The sequence below is a fragment of the Lygodium microphyllum genome, unplaced genomic scaffold, assembly GCF_053477565.2.
Source record: "Lygodium microphyllum isolate KBCC unplaced genomic scaffold, Lygodium_microphyllum_v1.1.10 scaffold_37, whole genome shotgun sequence".
NCBI lineage: Eukaryota > Viridiplantae > Streptophyta > Polypodiopsida > Schizaeales > Lygodiaceae > Lygodium > Lygodium microphyllum.
In genome coordinates this window covers 58975-65285 of record NW_028229520.1, presented here as the reverse complement: position 1 = coordinate 65285, position 6311 = coordinate 58975, and positions in this window count along the sequence as shown.

Genomic DNA, 6311 nt, shown 5'->3' with positions numbered 1-6311 from the left:
GTGCGAGAAGTTGATAGGGACGCTTGTCCTTTTCAAGCGTTTCATTAATTTAGTGTGTACATGGGTGATTCCATAGCGGGTGATTCCGCAAAATGCATATTAAATTAATAAACGTTTATGAGTTTAGAGTGCGCACTCGTAATAAATTAAGGTTAGGATTTATTTCTAACCAGTTGATTTATTTATGTAGCTGAAGACTGCTAGGTATTCACTTTTGTCGGTTTAATTGTATTATTTTACTAACGATTGTGAATGCTTCAGTTGATGTGTAGAGATAGCGGCAGTGGCGGAGGAAAGCATTGGAGGATAGCATGTATTCGAGTTATCAGAAAGCATTGGAGGAAAGCATTGGAGGATAGCATGTCCTTAAAATCGACGAATGATCAGAAGCATTAAGCCTCTTAATCCCATAAGTCATCTAAAGCCATTCAATCATTCAAGTCTTCAAAGTTCCTTCAAGTCAAGTTCTGCAAGTTCGATAAAGCGACTAAGTTCTGCAAGTCTACAAACTCTGCAAGTCACATTAGTCCGGTACTCTACAAGTCAGACAAGTCAACTGGAGTCAAAACTGACTTCTGTCCAAAACTCATAGAAGGGTTGTTCATGCGCAGAAACTCCGAACTGCAAAGTTGTTCATTAGAAGGTACTCTACCCATACGTAGGTTTGCTGAAGCATTTTCAGCATATGAAGAAGGATAAAACACAGATTTTTCGAAGATTGTGAAAGCTACACCCAAAAATACATAAGCCTTGTATTCCCGAACTTGAGCTACGCTCATCCCGCTAACTTGATTTTGAGTGAGAAATGTCTTTTGAGTTTTGTAGGATGACGGAACCACATATGGATGATTTAATGGCTGAAGGCAACCTACCTGAACCTACGATGGAGCAAAAGCTGGATTTAATCATGATGCAATTGGATGAAGAACGAAGGGCTAAGCAAGCATTGCAAGTTCAATTGGCAATTTTACAAAGATCGTCTACCGACAAAGAAGAACCTCAATCTGAAGATCTTATCCGACGTACCATCGATGCGACTCTCGAAGCTCAAACTATCCGCAAGGAATCCAAGATAAGTAAAAGAAGTTTCAAATTTCGTACTTTCAATGGCACTCGAGAGGGAAAAACTGTTCTTGCATTCATTAGTCAATTTGACGACTACTTTCTTGAGGAAACCTATGCAGAAAAAGATAAAATCAAGTGTGTCACTAATCATTTAGTGGACAGAGCATCTCTTTGGTGGACTGTAGTACGCAAGAGTATAGATTGTCCCGCTACCTGGGAGAATTTCAAGAAGAAGTTCATGCAGAATTTCCTTCCTCCACGATTTCATGAGAAAGCCATAAAGCAATGGGATCTTCTTCAGCAACGGGATCATGAGCCTATTCCTCAGTAAACAGAGCGTTTTTGGAATGCACTACTCCAGTTACGCATGCTTGAAGACGTACCTGAAGCGACACACAAGCGCAAGTATATGTCTGGACTCCTTGGGCATTACTATGTTGAAGTTAACATGTTCAAGCCTGCTACTCTTGAAGACGCAATTTCACTAGCTCACGACACTGAAGACAAGCTGCGAGGTAGAGATAGACGTCCACAGCAATTCCAAGCCAATGGTAACTATGGATCTAAGCAATTCAACTCAAACTTTAGAAGATTTAATCAAGGTCGTTTCACTTCATCATCTTTCCATAAGAATTGGGCAAAACCACCTGCTTTACCATCTAATGTCAATCAAAATCCCAAGCCTATTCTATAGCCAAATCCTAATGTCCCTAGACTTCCTGCCATTGCAAACAATGTAACCAAAGCCAAGCCAATAATATGCTATAAATGCCACCAGCCTGGACATTTAGCAGCAAATTGCCATTCGAAGAAGCCACCTGCCCATATCAACTACCTTGGAGCAATGGACGATGAAGAACATGAAGATATGCCTAATTTCACAGAAGATGAGGACGACATCACTATTCCTTCGGATACTTTACCAGGTATTCCAACTCCACATTCTTTATTGACTATGAAATGTTTGGTGCATGGAAAGGAAAAGATTATTTTACTTGATGACGGTAGCACTCATGATTTTATTTCAGCAAAGTTAGTAAAAGAATTGAAGTTACAAACTGTACCTACGCATTATCGCATTAAAGCAGCATTCTTAGGCACTAGGTATACTGGTACATAGGAAGTGTAAGACTTAGAGATTCAAATTGGTCAATACACTGAAAGAAGAAATTTTCTAGTTGTTCCATTACAGTCGAGTGACATTATTTTAGGTATGCCTTGGCGTCATTAGCATAACCCAGATATAGATTATTCCACACATTCAATGAATATTAATTTTCAAGGAAAACCTATTACATTGTATGGTATGCATGCATCTAATGCTTTTCCACTGCTTTCGCATACTCAAGCTAAACGTGCATTACGCAAGAGTAGTAAATCTTATCTCATTTGGGTGAATGAACTGCAAGTAAAAGAAAATCATATGCATCCTAGGCATAAAGAATTTCTTGCACATTTTAAAGACTGTTTTGCCGAAGATCTACCACCTGGTTTACCTCCTTCACGTCCAAAAGACCATAAAATAGATTTGATTCCTGGCACACAACCACTTTGCAAAGCACCATATAGGCATAACCAGATAGAGCAAAAAGAAATTCAGAGTCAAGTTGAGGAATTACTAAATAGAGGATTGATTAGACCTAGTAGTTCTCCATTTGGTGCACCTGTTTTGTTAGTCAAGAAAAAGAATAATACCTATCGTATGTGCATTGACTATCGAGCTTTAAATAAGATCACTGTAAAGAATAGGTATCCAATTCCTAGAGTTGATGACCTTATGGACAAACTGCAAGGATCTGCTATATTTAGTAAAATAGACCTTAAGTCTGGTTATCATCAGGTGAGACTAGATAAGTCAGACATATAATTCAAGACTGCATTTAGGACACAGTTTGGTCATTACGAATTTTTAGTGATGCCATTTGGATTGACTAATGCACCTGCTACGTTTAGTAGAATGATGAACCGTATATTTTTGAAATATCAGTATTGTGTAATTGTCTTCTTTGATGATATTTTGGTGTTTAGTCAAAATGAGAAAGAACATTATGAGCATTTGTCATTGGTTTTCCAATTATTAAAATATAATCAATTGTATGCAAATCCTAAAAAGAGTGAATTCATTAAAACAAAAATTGAGTATTTAGGTCATATTGTATCATCTGATGGAATTAAAGTTGACCCTAAGAAAATAGATGCAATATTGAATTGGCCTGTACCTAAAAACGTGCATGAGTTACGCTCATTCCTTGGTCTTGCTAGTTTCTATAGAAAGTTTGTACGTAATTTTTCATTACTTGCTTTACCATTAACAAAACTTCTGAAGAAAGGTATTGTCTATCATTGGTCTGAAAATCAATAGAAATCCTTTGACTTATTGAAACATGCATTAATCCATGCCCCTATTCTACAGTTGCCTGATTTTAATAGACCATTCTTTCTAGTAGTGACCGATACTAGTGGATCAGGAATAGGAGCTGTACTTATGCAAGACAATCATCCCATAGCCTATTCTAGTTGTAAGTTGAAACCCTCTGAACTGAAATATTCCACATATGACAAAGAACTATTAGCTGTTGTACAAGCATTAAGATAGTGGAAACACTACTTAATGGGTTCAGAATTTATGATAAAGACCGATCAGCAAAGCATTAGACATTTACTTAGCCAATCCCAAATATCTGATCGACATATCAAATGGGCATTCTTTATCCAGAGTTTTCATCCTATCATTCAATATCAACCCGGAAAAGAAAATGTAGTGGCTAATGCATTAAGTAGAAGACCTGCCATTCATAATATTTCTGTTATATCTTTTGATTCTTTGATTGCTATGAAAGATACTTATCATCAGGATATTACTTTTCATGTTGATTGGAATAAATAAGTTCAAAATAACTTGATTCCTATTGATTCACTGTCATATAATGATGGATTTATGTTTTATGAAAAGAGATTATGTGTTACAATTCCATTCCGATCTTTTGTTTTGAATGAGATTCATTGTCCTCCATATCAAGGTCATAGAGGTATCATATCTACTTTACGTACATTAACTGAAGATTTTTATTGGCCGCATATGGACACTGATGTATCTAACTTTGTTTCTGAATGTTTGATTTGTCAAAGAGTTAAGAGACATCATGGTAAACAGTATGGATTACTTATGCCTTTATCTATCCCATCTAGACCATGGGAACAAATTTCTATGGATTTTATTACTAGTTTACCTAATACTAAATCTAACCATAATATGATTTGGACAGTAGTAGATAGATTTAGTAAACAAGCATATTTCATTCCATGTAAGAAAACTTTAACAGCATCACAAGCAGCACAATTGTTTTTGAAAACTATTTTTACTAACCATGGATTGCCAAAAGTTATTATTTTAGATCGTGATTCTAGATTTTGTAATAACTTTTGGATTACTCTATTTGCTAACCTAGGCACAAAGATTGATTTCTCATCTGCATTTCATCCTGAAACTAATGGACAAACAGAAGCCACTAATAGCACTATTCTAGATCTTTTACATGCTTATACTATTTCTAAACCTCAGACATGGGATACACATTTGCATTTATTACAGTTTGCATATAACAATACACCACACACATCTACAAAGAAAGCACCGTTTGAAGTGATTTATGGTTATAGATTATCTACACATGTTGCATCTTTGTCAAATAGAATTCAGAGTGCTAATGATATTGCTAGTATGCATAATACTATTTTTGATGAGGTTAAAGACATGATTGCCAAAGCCCAGCAATCATATACCAAACAAGTGAATAAGAAAAGACAAGCAATGAATTTCAAAGTTGATGACTATGTTTGGTTGAGAATAGAAAAACGTAGACTACAAAGTGTAGATAGACACCCAGTTGTGAAATTAGCCCCTAGATTCTATGGACCATTTAGGATCGTTCATAAAATTAACGACAATGCATTCAAGTTAGAATTACCACCTCACTGAAAAATTCACAACACATTTCACATTAGCTTATTACGACCCTTTAGAGGCCAATTACATGTACACCCTGTTTATGAAAACCCACCTTTGTTAGAGGAAGAGACTGAAATACTTGAACCAGAAGCTATCATAGATACTGACTTTATGACCACTAGAACTGGCCGTAGATATTCTAGATATCTATTTAAATTTAAGAACCATCCTGTAGAGGAAGCGCAATGGATGCACGCTAGAGACTTAAATGCTTTCCCCACCCTGTTAGCTCCACATTGAGCTAATAGCAATTGAGGTCAATTGCTATCCCACCCCGGGGGTATGATGCCAGGAGGCATATTTCATGGTGGATTCCGTGCCACGGTGGATTCCATGAGGTTTTACGGTGGATTCCGTAAACTTTGATGACCGAGACTCATACACAAAGTGGATTCTTTGTGCGAGAAGTTGATAGGGACGCTTGTCCTTTTCGAGCGTTTCATTAATTTAGTGTGTACATGGGTGATTCCGCAAAATGCATATTAAATTAATAAACGTTTATGAGTTTAGAGTGCGCACTCGTAATAAATTAAGGTTAGGATTTATTTCTAACCAGTTGATTTATTTATGTAGCTGAAGACTGCTAGGTATTCACTTTTGTCGGTTTAATTGTATTATTTTACTAACGATTGTGAATGCTTCAGTTGATGTGTAGAGATAGCAGCAGTGGCGGAGGAAAGCATTCGAGGATAGCGAGTATTCGATTTATGGATTATATTTTAATGGGCACATATCTTAGGCATAACGCCTATATTTTGTCACGCCTATTTATTGAGGCGTTGGTTATTTATTATTATTTTGTATGCGCATGGGCGCACGATTATGTTATTTCTACTTGGACATTGTATTGGGCGTGCCAGACTCTTTGGGCACCGTCCATTAGCTTTATTCCTATTTTGTGTTAAAGCAAACTCAAAAGCTAAAAGCTTGCTATTTTATAATTTGGGCTATTATTTGAGCTTGAAGATGAATAATACATAAAATACATGCTTTGTGGAGCGCTCACACAAGGCATGGGGGGAGATTGCACCCAATTGGTCTTTTGCTCTTGTCGTTCATGCTTTTTACCTTGTAATTTATGCAAAAAGTAGAGTTCTATTGTTCTTGGAGACCTTCCAAAGCATTCACTACGCGAGCGTACAGCATCCAATCTGCGCACCATTAATTAAAAAGGGGAGGGAGAAGAGAGAGGAGATTACACATGAGAGAGAAAGGGAGGTTTGGAAAGGGGGCCAGT